Source organism: Gracilinanus agilis, chromosome 1 (genome assembly GCF_016433145.1).
Source record: "Gracilinanus agilis isolate LMUSP501 chromosome 1, AgileGrace, whole genome shotgun sequence".
Lineage (NCBI taxonomy): Eukaryota > Metazoa > Chordata > Mammalia > Didelphimorphia > Didelphidae > Gracilinanus > Gracilinanus agilis.
Genome location: NC_058130.1, coordinates 791,865,623 through 791,879,921, shown reverse-complemented (window position 1 = coordinate 791,879,921; position 14,299 = coordinate 791,865,623). Strand labels below are relative to the sequence as shown.

Sequence of the window (14,299 nt, the reverse complement as noted above, 5' to 3'; positions counted from 1 at the left end):
TGCCCCTTATTTATCATAACACAGACCTATCGTACAACTTCAATAACTCATTCTCAATAGACTCTTTATCGGGCCCCCTTCTAGTCCTAACATGCTGACTACTTCCTCTAATGATCATAGCAAGTCAAAACCACTTAAAAAAAGAGCCTCTAGCACGAAAAAAACTTTACCTGACTATACTCATTATTCTTCAACTTTCACTAGTTATAGCCTTCACCTCATCAGAACTAATCATATTTTACATCTTATTTGAAACCACCCTAATTCCAACCCTTATTATTATTACCCGTTGAGGTAACCAGAATGAAGGACTAAATGCAGGCCTTTATTTCTTATTCTACACCTTAATTGGATCCCTCCCCCTCCTCGTGGCCCTTCTCAAGTTAAACAACAACCTCGGCTCTCTTCACATCCTAATAAATTATATCACCATCAGCCCACAAAACAATACAATATCCAGCTCCATACTATGGTATGCTTGCATAATTGCTTTTATAGTCAAAATACCCTTGTATGGCCTGCACTTATGACTCCCTAAAGCCCATGTAGAAGCCCCTATCGCGGGATCAATAGTCCTAGCAGCCATTCTACTTAAATTAGGGGGCTACGGAATTATACGAATTACCACATTCACCGAACCTATAACCCCTCACCTATTTTACCCCTTCATTATCTTATCAATATGGGGAATAATCATAACCAGATCAATCTGCATGCGCCAGACAGACCTAAAATCACTAACTGCATACTCCTCCATTAGTCATATGGGATTAGTAATCATCGCTGCCCTAATACAAGCCACAACCAGCTTTATGGGAGCTACCTCACTAATGATCGCCCACGGCCTGACATCCTCCTTATTATTCTGCCTAGCTAATACCAACTATGAACGAATTCACAGCCGTACAATAATTCTCGCTCGAGGCTTACAATTACCACTAATGTGTACATGATGACTACTAGCCAGCCTAGCTAACCTAGCCCTACCCCCATCCATCAATCTCCTAGGAGAGCTGACAGTCATTATCTCATCATTCTCATGATCCAACCTCTCTATTCTCCTCCTAGGAATTAACACAGTTATCACCGCCCTATATTCCTTATACATACTTATTACCTCCCAATGGGGAAAATTCACTCATCATCTCACCCCTATTTACCCGTCCCTTACACGAGAACACATACTAATGATTCTTCACATCTTACCACTAGTCATACTATCACTTAACCCAATGTACATCCTAGGAATAACATACTGCAAATATAGTTTAACAAAAACATTAGATTGTGAATCTAAATATAGAAGTTTGAACCTTCTTATATGCCGAGAAAGTATCAAGAACTGCTAACTCCTGAGACCATAACTAAAATTATGGCTTTCTCACTTTTAAAGGATAGCAGTAATCCATTGGTCTTAGGAACTAAAAACTTTGGTGCAACTCCAAATAAAAGTAATTAACCCTATTCTTAATTCAACAGCTCTATTATCAATTATATTACTAACACTACCCATCCTACACAGCCTTGTATTTCCTAATAAGACTAACCACTTCCCTTCCTATTGCAAAAACATAATTATATTAGCCTTTTTCGCCAGCCTACCTCCCCTATTCACTTTTATCTACGACGGCCAAGAATCAATCATCACTAACTGACACTGATTCTCAATCCACTCATTCTCCATCTCAATAAGTTTTAAACTTGACTTCTTTTCCATTATCTTTATCCCCATTGCCCTGTTTGTAACCTGATCCATCCTTGAATTCTCCCTCTGGTATATACACGCTGATCCTGATATCTCCCGATTTTTTAAATACCTGACTATCTTCCTAATAACAATGATCATCTTAGTTTCAGCCAACAACCTATTCCAACTTTTCATTGGATGAGAAGGCGTAGGAATCATATCCTTTATACTCATCGGATGATGGTGCGGAAGAACAGATGCCAATACCGCGGCCCTACAAGCCATCCTATATAACCGCATTGGAGACATTGGATTCATACTATTCATAGCCTGACTAATACTAAATAACAACTCTTGAGATCTTCAGCACATCTTCTCAACCAACATAGATACCGTCGCCCTTCTTGGCCTAATTATTGCTGCCACCGGAAAGTCCGCCCAATTTGGACTTCACCCTCGACTCCCTTCCGCCATAGAAGGACCAATTCCCGTATCAGCCTTACTCCATTTCAGCACTATAGTAGTAGCCGGAATCTTCCTCCTAATCCTATTTCATCCTATAATTGAAAACAATCAAATAATCCTCACAACCGCTCTATGCTTAGGGGCTATAACAACCCTGTTCACAGCCATTTGCGCAATCACACAAAATGATATCAAAAAAATTGTAGCCTTTTCAACATCTAGTCAATTAGGCCTAATAATAGTTACTGTAGGCCTCAACCAGCCTCACCTAGCATTCTTACACATCTGCACCCACGCTTTCTTCAAAGCAATGCTATTCCTATGCTCCGGGTCTATCATCCATAGCCTCAATGACGAACAAGACATCCGAAAAATAGGAGGGTTATTTAACTCAATGCCTATCACATCCTCCGCCCTAATGACAGGCAGCCTTGCACTCACAGGAACCCCTTTTCTAGCAGGCTTTTACTCAAAAGACTCAATCATCGAAGCCCTGAATACATCACACACAAACTCATGGGCCCTCGTTATAACACTAATTGCCACTTCCTTAACTGCTATTTACAGCCTGCGAATCATCTTCTATGCCCTTCTAGGCTACCCCCGATTTACATCAATAACCCCAATTAATGAAAACAACCCTAACCTAATTAACCCCATTATACGACTCGCTCTAGGAAGCATTTTTGCAGGCTTCATTTTAACAGCCAACATCCCCCCAACATCATCCATCTCCATAACCATGCCAACCATAATCAAACTATCTGCCCTAATAGTCACCCTCCTGGGCCTTTTAATCGGCATAGAACTAAACTCTCTCAGCAATAAACTCATAAACTCAACCAACCATACTGTCTCCTTCTTTAATTTACTAGGTTACTTCACTCATATTATTCATTGAATGACTCCCCTAATAAATCTATTTATAGGTCAATGAATTGCTACCATACTAATTGATCTTAACTGATACGAGAAAGCAGGACCTAAAGGTCAAGCTTATACTCACTCCTTAGCATCTTCAAAACTTTCCTCAGCTCAAAAAGGACTAATAAAAACATACTTCTTATCTTTTCTTGTCTCAATAACACTCATTTTAACACTTATCTAATCTCCGTCCACAAACAACTTCTAATACAACATAAATAGTAATAAATAAAATTCACCCTAACAAAGCTAAAGCTCAGCCACCACATCAATACAATAACGAAACACCATTAAAATCTTGACCAATACAGTGGGTCCCAGCAAAATCAAACAACTCAACAGCTATATTAGCATGAACTTCTCCAGACAAATAATATCACACGGCTTCCATCAATAGAACAAACAATAACATACTTATAGCCACAACATTTCCAATCCATGTTTCCGGAAACTCCTCTGTAGCCATAGCAGCAGTATAACCAAAAACTACTAATATACCACCTAAGTAAACTAAAAAAACAACTAACCCTAAAAATACATCTTCTAGACACACCACCACCGCACAGCCTAAACCCCCACTAGCAACCAAACTTAACCCCCCATATACCGGAGAAGGCTTAGAAGCAAAAGCTACAAACCCTACAATTAATAATAAAGAAATAAAAAAATAATTATCATTTTTATTATTTTAGCATGGACTTTAACCATAACCTATGGCATGAAAAACCATTGTTGTATTTCAACTACAAAAATTTAATGACCAACCTACGAAAAACTCACCCCCTTGCAAAAATTATTAACCACTCCTTTATCGACCTCCCAACACCCTCTAACATTTCAGCCTGATGAAACTTCGGATCTCTCTTAGGAATCTGCCTAATTATTCAAATCCTTACAGGACTATTCCTAGCTATACATTACACATCAGATACACTAACAGCTTTCTCATCAGTAGCCCACATCTGTCGAGACGTAAACTACGGCTGACTAATTCGCAATCTACACGCAAACGGAGCATCCATATTTTTCATATGCCTATTCCTCCATGTAGGACGAGGAATCTACTATGGATCCTACCTATTCAAAGAAACCTGAACCATCAGAGTAATCCTACTCCTAACAGTTATAGCAACCGCATTTGTAGGGTATGTTCTTCCATGAGGACAAATGTCATTCTGAGGAGCCACCGTTATTACCAATCTCCTATCAGCCATTCCTTACATTGGCACAACCTTAGTTGAATGAATCTGGGGCGGCTTTTCCATAAATAAAGCAACATTAACCCGATTCTTTGCCTTCCACTTTATCCTACCCTTCATTATCCTAGCCCTAGTCATTGTCCACCTATTATTCCTTCACGAAACAGGCTCCAGCAACCCAACAGGAATTAATCCTGACGCAGATAAAATCCCATTCCACCCCTACTATACTATTAAAGATATCCTAGGACTTATCCTTATAATCCTCACCCTCCTATCACTAGCCTTATTCTCCCCAGACATACTAGGAGATCCAGACAATTTTACACCAGCCAACCCACTAAACACCCCACCCCACATTAAACCAGAATGATACTTCCTTTTCGCATATGCTATTCTCCAATCAATCCCTAACAAACTAGGAGGAGTGTTAGCACTACTTGCATCTATTCTAGTACTATTAGTCATCCCCCTTCTCCACACATCTAAACAACGAAGCCTCATATTCCGACCAATTTCACAAACCCTGTTCTGAATTCTTACAGCTAACCTCTTTATCCTAACATGAATCGGGGGTCAACCTGTAGAACAGCCCTTCATCATCATTGGCCAAGTAGCCTCGATCTCCTACTTCACCACCATCCTTATCCTAATACCACTAGCAGGGATATTCGAGAACTATATACTCCAACCCAAATACCCTTAACTGTCCAAGTAATTTAACGAAAATACTGGCCTTGTAAGCCAACAATGAAGGAAAACTCCTTCCTAGGACATCTCAAGAAAAGGGCATATCACCCTACCGCCAACTCCCAAAGCTGGTGTTCTAATTAAACTACTTCCTGATAAACAATTTATATGCTATGTCAGTATTAAATTCATTTTATAAAAAAATAAAAAGTAAAAAAGCACATGTATAATTATACTATATACATTATATGTATAATTATACTATATACATTATATATGTCTATATTACGTGGATTTATTTACCTCTAGCATATCTTACTATACATTATATTCATAATTATACTATATACATTATAAGATCATCAACACAGAAGCCTCAACGGTTGAATCAATTGTTTCATCAATAAACATTTATTCTTTTTGTTCATGCATTTTAGTTTTGTCTGAGTCATCCTGGCCCCACTTAGGTTTTCCATTTCCTTTTTTAAAGGTAATTTTATAGATGTGGATATTGAGGTAGACATGGTTCATGGCATGGTAGGCAGGACTGTCCCTTCGCATGGGATGGGGTAAAATTCCATTACATGACATCTCTCCTGCTGGAAGCAAGTATGCTAACTCCTGCCACACACACTTGCAGTAAATTTAATTGTTTATCCTCTGAGGTTGAGGCCCCCTGTGAAATCACAAAGGTGAAAAGAAAATTCAGAGAAAGAAAATTATAGACAATCTCCTAAATGAATATTGATGCAAAATTTTAAAATAAAATCCTAGCACGAAGATTATAGAAATATATCAAAAGAATCATACATCATGAGCAGGTGGGTTTTGTACCAGGAATGCAGAGTTGGTCCAACATTAGGAAAATCATCTCCACAACTGATCATATTAATAACAAAATCAACAAAAACCATATGGTTATCTCAATAGATTGTAAGGGTTAAATTTAGTGGTTGGACTTAAATTATGTGAAATAACGTGGCCTCTGAAATTATTATATCTCACGCCAGAAGTTTATTTACAAAATAGTGTGGGAAAAATAAGGTATTTAGTTGTGAGAGAGGTTAGAGAAAACCTATGCTAATCCTCAGCCAGGAGGTCTGGTAGTGAGTAACTATGAGACCTCCTCCAAGATGAAAGCTAGTCTCTTAGGAAACTAGGAAAGGAGTCAGCCCATTTCACTCACCCAATGAAGTAGTCCAGGAGTCAGAAGCCAAACTTGATGCCATATCCAAGCCTCAGTCTCCAGTGAAGTTCCCTCAAAGACTATCTCCAGGAGACATTCTTCACTAGAGTCAACTTCACCAGACTGACTGCTCAGAGATCTTCATGGATTCACAGGTGGTTTCCTATCCCTGCCACTTTTTATGGGGGCCAGTCACAGTTTCCAAATTGTCTGAGTTCTCACCTACCATCAAGTAAGGTGTGAACTCACTAAGCAGTTTGTGAGCTCCTCCACCCAGTTCAAGCTTGTGTTGATTCAATAAAAAGGGAGACAAAAGAGAGCTAATATTGTCCTCACAATCTAGGGAGGTACTAAGCAGGGGCACTTAAGTTATTATCAGAGTTTTAACTCCAACTAGGCAAAAAGAACAAAGGAATATCTTTTCAAAAGTGTGAACTCAAAGAGAACCAAGAATTCCCTTTCACAAGATACAGAAAAAGTTTTTGAAGAAATTCAGCACCCATTCCTATAAATAGCCCACAGAACCCTGCAATAAATAGAACATTAATCAAAATAATTCATTACTTTCTATTTAAAACCATTCACAAATACTGTCTGCAATGAGGGTAAACTAGAATCCTTCCTAGTATGATCAGGGCTGAATCAAAAATGTTCATTACCAACACTCTTTTCAATATTGTACTAGAAATGCTAACTAGAGCAATGAGAGAAGGAGAAATGAAGGAATAAGAATAGTCAATAAGGACAAAAAACTGTCACTTTTCCCAGGTGATATGTGATATACAGAGAGAATCAACCAAAAAGTTATAAAAATAATTAGCAACTTGACCAAAGTTGTAGGATAAAAAAAAATAAAATCACATAAATCATCAGAATGCCTCTATATTGCCATTAAAGTCCAACATCAAGATATAGAAAGAGAAATTCAATTGAAAATTCCTGTAGACAATATAAAAACCACCTGGGAGTCCACTGCCAAGACAAATCCAGCAACTGTTGATCTGCTACCATAAAATTCTCTGAAGATTGTATATTAATCTATCATTCTTTACTAGTGAAGTTTAGAGGGAGGGAGAGAAAATGATCCCATGATCACCTGGCTGGATCTAACTATAAACTGATTTCATGCTTCTCTGGTTCATGCCCCAAGCAGCTTCATCAGCTCAAACCGCTACACAATATAAACCAGTGTGTGTCAATCATTAAATGCTCCAAAGAAGGTAGAGGGAGCAGTTGGATGAAAAAAACCCAAGGTTTGAAATCTGCTTTAGACACTTCACAGTTCTCTGATCTTTGATAAATCCTAGAATCTCTTTGAATCTCTTTCTCCACTCCTCTGTAAAAGGGAGATCATAAAAACAGGGTTTTGTGAAGCTCAGATGAGGCCATACATGTAAAGTGCTTTATAAACTCTAGAAATGCTAACTATTCTCATAATAGGTCATTTGGGGCCCTGGTTTCCTCATCTGAAAAAGGATTGTGTTGGAATATATCACCTATAAGATTGTTTATAGCTCTTTCCTTCAGATTGTGTGATTGTTCTGAGATCCACAACTGAAGTCACAATAAATTGGACATCTAGAAGGTGCTACAGCTGTCTGAAAGGTTAACTTAATGTAAAGATACTCATCTAAGGTTAAATATATTGTTGTCAGGATCAATGGACTTTTATATGGAAAGTGAGCCTGAATCTAATTGGATGATATTACTGGGAATATATGTAAGGGTTTATTATTATAAATCTTTCAAAAATTAATTCAAGTTCAGAAAAATAATCATCAATAATATAGAGGAGGGCATTTCAAGAGATCCTATAGAAAAATTTATTATGGTTCTCAAAATTGCAGCCAAAACACTGATGCTTTTGAAAATTGCCTTAGCAGAGGTTTAATGACTAAGCAGTCTTGATTTCCTCATTTGTTAAATAAGCTGGAAAAGGAAATGTAAAACCACTTCATTATTCCCCCCCCCTTAACAAAAGAATCCAACTGGAGTCACAAAGAGTCAGACAAGACTGAAATGACAGAACAATGGTTACAATCAGGGAGGTGGAGATATCATATAATTCTTTCCTGGTGAGATCAAATCTAGGATATTGTTTTCATATTTGAGCACCACAAATGATACTAGAATTTAGATCTTGAAGATCATTTACTCTACTTACATAATTTTAGATAAGAATGTAATGATTAAAAATGATAAAGGCTGATATTACTAGAGAAATTAATATTTTAATTGCCATGCTGATAGAGATAAATGGACCACGTGCCTGTAAGAAATCTATTCAAATGCCGCCTCCGCCATTTTCTTCCATACCTTCCCTACTCCTCTCTGTCCCCCAGGAGCCCACTCAGGTAGCAAAAGAAGAGGCTGTCTCAAGCCTGCCCTCTGAATTTAAGTCAAGCTCTACATTGATTCCCGTTCTCTGACGTAATCACATCAGAAACCGGAAACCCATTGGATCAGCGGGAAATGTAGTCTCAAAGTTCCCCACATGTCCACAGGAAGTTTATAAGATACTTTTAAATGGCACCTCCCTGAATTCCAAACACACAAGAAGTAACTGAAGTCCATCAGGGTTAAATGAATTCAAGATCCCAGGGTAGGAAGTAACAGAGCTGTGTTTGCAAATCAAGCATCCTCTCTTTCTTGATCTATGAAGCCTTTAACCCTATTAATCACCTTCTCCTTGATACTCTATTTTCTCTAGGTTCCTGTGACATTGCTCTCTCTTGTTTTATTTAAATATGTAAGACCAGTCCTTCTCTGTGTAAGATTAAAATGAATATCCAATAACTCCAAGTATTATATTTTGTAAGATTTATTAATATTCACTTGAAGTAGAGAAAATAACAAAAGTAAAAGCCTGAGTAAAGAGAAGATTACCAGACCACATTAGCAGAAAAGCAAGAGAAGGCAGGGTTACAGAAACTTTATCTCCAAAAAACACAAGGACATAACATAAGGATGAAAATGGGATTCTGGGAAACCGATTCCTGGGGTACAAAATTCTAATTACACAATCCTCACTGTGATTCCAATGCAAAACGAGCATATAGAAATATCCCAGATTTACTTGTCTAGTTTCTACATGGAATCAATACACATAACCAACTTAAAAGATCTTAAACTAGAGATCCATACAATAATTCAGTTTCTAAGGGGAAATTACAATAATTTGGGGATAAGAGGGAAATAAAAGAGAAAAAGGACAAAATCAATGATTGTTATGTTGACAAAAAGTCAATTGGGGGCGATCCCCTTTGGTATAATAGTGTACATTTATTCAATCCCCCAGAGATCAATTCATCACATCTCAAAGTTCACTCTAGATCTTTTGGTATATTGTGTGGTTTCTGCAAGCATCTTCTTGCTCCTTCTCCAAACAGTTCACTTTCTGGATTTGGGGAAGAAGCAAGTTTCTTATCCTAAAATTACTCTCAAAAGAATTTCAACTTTACATTATAGGCTTATAATACAATCTCCCCTGAGGAAGGTATTGACAAACACACGGATCACCCTAGGGATACATGGCTGAGTTATGAGGTATATGAATCAATTGTCAAAAGAAACAAAAACATCAAAAAATAACCCAAATAAAAGTGAAAAAAGTAACTTTGGCATGAAATATAAAAATCAAAGTCTTATGTGTAAAAATTCCAAGTAAGGAAAAATAAACCTACAACAAATGTTTGAATCAGGGCCCAATTAAAGTGATTCATGTCCTATAAGTCTGTAGTAGCAATTATGCCCTTACCCAAGGAGTAACCAAGACTACAGAAAATTATCACACAATGAAAGACAGAAAAGGGACTAGATTTAGAAGCAGACAGCAAATAGCATTCCCTTGTCTGATTTTACCTTTGCTCTCAGGGATAGGGAGCCAGAATGGCTGCCAAAATGAGGTAGTTGGTAGAAATGTAGATCTGGCATGAGGGAATCCTGGGTCTGGCTTTGCAAACAGCGGCTTCTTCAAACCCCAAAATAAGTTCAAATCTCCTGTCTTGGCATAGAATCCCATCAATCCCACCAGGTTTGGTTGGTATCTTTGATCTTGTGCTCTTTGGCACTGTGCAGGTTAAATTTTGTGATCCCTTCTCCTGGAATAAGACACAATTATTAAGCAAAGTCCCATAATATTTAACAATCAATGGCAGGTTCCCTTAGTCTAATGCTTTTGAATATGCCTTAATATTAGGACTAATAGATATTGTAAACTTATGTTAGTGCAAAATCAAAAAAACCATTAATACTGGTAACATGTGCTTCAAGTACAAAAAATGAGAGAAAAAAGAAAAATACTCTATTGCACATACAAAGAAAACAATGATAAAATTTTAAAAAAAATAAAAAATATATGTAGTTCAAAATCAGAGGCACACTGTGTTTGCCCAACAGAGGCAGAATACAAATATTTCTTACCCAAAAATGAGATCCATATTCTTCTTAACTAGGTCTTGATCCACAGTGTGAATGCAAATGATTATTACCAAGTAACAGCTTATAAAAATAGTAGTATGGCAGCAAATGCACATTCAAAGTAGTACCAAAATTCTCAAAATCAAAAGAGCTCATAAATTCTACAAAGGTTACTGATACAGGTTGTAATCAGTTTGATTGAGTACATTCATCATCTATATGACAATTAGCAAAGGCAAAAGGGCACAAAAGGCTGTATAAGCAATATGTGACCTTGATGGATCAGGTGACAAACCCAATATCCATAAGAACTTATAGTTTTGCAACGGAAAAGGTTTGCCCAACTTGACTATGGACTTTTACAATGGTATTATCTCCAGTCCAGGTATAGGACAGTGCAAATAAAAATAGTAGGACTGTGCAAATAAAAACAGTATAACAGAACATGTAGCTAATAGCCAAAACACAATAACTTAAAGAGACATAGTATAAAAGAATATTATAGATTAACAATACATGAACTTAACAAACAAAATTAAATCTTAAAACAATCAGCAAATACAATAAGTGTGATCGGATACAGTCACTCAGTGTCAGTAGAAGGTACTCTCTTTACACGAGAGCAATTAATCCAAGAGTCCTTTTCTCCGATTTTGATAGATGTTGAAGTGGTTAACTTGGTTGTAGTGGTACTTGAAATGGACCTTCCCAGGCAGGCTAAATTGCTCGAGTGTGCTGGAAGTTCTTTATGTACACCTTATCTCCTAGGTTTAGGTCATGAAGTAAGAAGTCTATAGGTCCTGCTTGTACTGCACCTGCGGATTCATGCAGTTTTGGGGGATCAACCTATCCTGAGTTCCTCCCCATCTGTGTCCATCCTCCCCTCAGCTGACAAAGAGATATTTATTAATCCATGTCTCATCATGTCAGCCCCCTACCTGATAAACTCCAGAGCCTATTTCCTCTAGTTTCAAATGCAAAATCTTTAGTTTTACATTCAGTGTCCTTCATAACCTGACTCTTTCCTACCTGTTCCATTTTCCTATACTTTATTCCCCTCCGTGAATTCCTTAATTCAGTAACATTGATTTTTCTGGCTCTCCCTTATATTCAATACTGCAGTTGCTGACAAGACATTTTCATTGGCTGTCCCCCATAACTGGAATTTCTCCCTTTCATCTTTACCTCTTGACTTCTCCAGCTTCCTTCATGCCTCAGCTAAAATCCCACCTTCTACAAAAAATATTTCCCTAGCCTATAGCCATTAAACCTACTCTCTAGTACTTCTTTTTGTTTTGTTTTGTTTTGTTTTGTTTTTTTAATTTTTTAAACCCTTAACTTTCTGTGTATTGATTTTATAGGTGGAAGATTGGCAAGGGTAGGCAATGGGGGTCAAGTGACTTGCCCAGGGTCACACAGCTGGGAAGTGTCTGAGGCCGGATTTGAACCTAGGACCTCCTGTCTCTAGGCCTGGCTCTCAATCCACTGAGCTACCCAGCTGCCCCTCTCTAGTACTTCTTGATCATCTCCAATGTACCAGGTTTATCTTGTTCATACCATTTGGGCATATGTTTGTTTGCATGTTATCTCCCCCATTAAACTGTGTATTTTATTAGAGCAATGCCTAGCTTTAATCTTTCTATACCTTTTTTCTTATTAGCAGAATGGCTGTTGTACCTATTTGTCCTTAATAAACAGTCTGATTTACTTCCTCAGTTAGTTGTTGAATGGGGTGGGTTAATGGGAAAGATGCTGGAATCAAAGATACAAAACTACAGCATACTTATGATGTCCAAATCACTTATCTATTCTGATACTCATAGTAGTAACTTCCTCAAGGGCTCTTTGGGACTCAAATGCAGTTTTGTAAAGGGATTTGGTAGTATAACATACAAATCAGATACAAACTGATTCCGAATCCATCTCCAGTGGCCTTCCTATTGTAGTGTCCCTTCCTTTAACGGTGAATGGAAGGGTGCAGTCTTGGAGGAAGACCAACATGTTAAGGAGTTTTAAATTATACACAGATTTAAGGAGATGGAAATGATAATCCTGGAAATGAAAATATTTAGGTGGAGATTAAAGATATCTCCAAGTGTTTGAAGATTGGATATAGAAAGGTTGAAGAGGAAAATGGATTAGGGTGGCAGAAATGTTGATTCCAGTATGAAGTGAAGACATTGTAATAGAGCTGATTCAAACTGCAATGAACTACCCCAAATGGTGGTAACATGTCCACCAATTAGTTTTTAATTAGATACAGAGATAATATAGGGGGCTGGGGAGCTTGAATTTTCTTGAAATATGGATTAGATTAAATGACTTCTGAAGTCCTTTATATCTCTCAAATCCTCATGGATTTCTCACTTTTCTAGGATAGTCACTTGTGTCTTGTTGGGTGTTGTGTGCAGATGCAAAGCATGGAATCCCTGCAAAGGTACAGGGAGAGCCTCACCCAGAATTCCAGGGGACCCCCCCCTGGAGAACTTTGGGTGAGGGGAAGTTGAGAAGGGTTGAAGACAGTTAATTTGTGGGATTGGATATGAGCAGACACTGCTTGATTCTCCTGACTTGGGGTTTCTCTTGAGAAACCATTGTAGTATAAGCTAGTGATTTCTACTCATAGGGTTAGCCTATTTGTCATTACTATTCTTCATTAATATAATTATATAATTACTTAGTAATTAGAGAGTAAAATATTTATCTATAGCAAGAGAGCCAGTTTTAGTTAAGTGCTTCATCCCTCCAGTGAGGAGGGGGAAGGGGGCATCAATTTAATAGTTTAGGGTCACCTTTCATTTATCCTAAAACCTTCATTGATTTCTATAATTTTCCTTGTTAATTCCTAATATAACTTTTTACCTACAAAGCTGTGCCTGATAATTATTTGGAAGATACTTACAATTCAGTCTGTATATTTAGTTTGAATCCTGTTGGCTGCCAGTTTAAGATCTCCTCTGTCCTCAACAGTTAGATAACTAGCTGTTATATCTCCTCTAACTGACCTGAGAGGAATATAATTAATGAAAAGGAACATTATTGGGAATTCAGCCATAAGAGAAACTTACCAGAAGAATCCTATTCCTGTCTTCATTACCAACTGAAGCAGAAACAGTTAGAGGGGGAGGGGTTTGAGAGCCAGGAGTGTTTTACCCCCTCCTATCCTCACTGTAGCCTGTCAATCTCTGGCTCTTAACTTAAAGTGCTATTCGGCCCTGAAAACATTTATCTGCTTCTCCAAACTATCTGTTATTATCATCATAACATGGGATGTCGTGTTGAGTAAAATTTAAGGTTTTTCGAGGAAACATTGTAAAGGGAGATTTCTGCTCCTGAATATGGGCCAGATCTGATTATCTTAGAGAGACTTTTCACCTCTGATATTTTATTCTGTTATATGTCTCTACTAATCAATTATTGTGATGGAGCAGTTAAGATAGAAAAGGAAGAAGTCTTATAAGCAATTCATGGCCAGAGACAGTACCTAAAAGAGAATACTCAGAACCCTAACTTGTGCCAGGGTTGGACTGCATTGCCCAGGGTTATCATAAGGCACTTGCAGTGATTATTATGGTTAATAGCATTAGACTTTTCATCAGGTGTAATGTAGAAGTTGGCAGGATGGAATTCCTGCAAAATACAGGGTCAAGTCTCACCCAGAATTCCAGGGGACCCTCCCTGGAGAACTTTGGTTGAGGGGACAGTTGGGAGGGAGTTAAACAGTTGTTT

General features: G+C 37.7%; 1 pseudogene; it reads left to right on the top strand.

Annotated features, from left to right (window-relative positions):
* The first annotated feature begins 3,348 nt into the window (after positions 1-3,348).
* Positions 3,349-4,648, top strand: LOC123232491 (annotated as a pseudogene).
* The last annotated feature ends 9,651 nt before the right edge of the window (positions 4,649-14,299 follow it).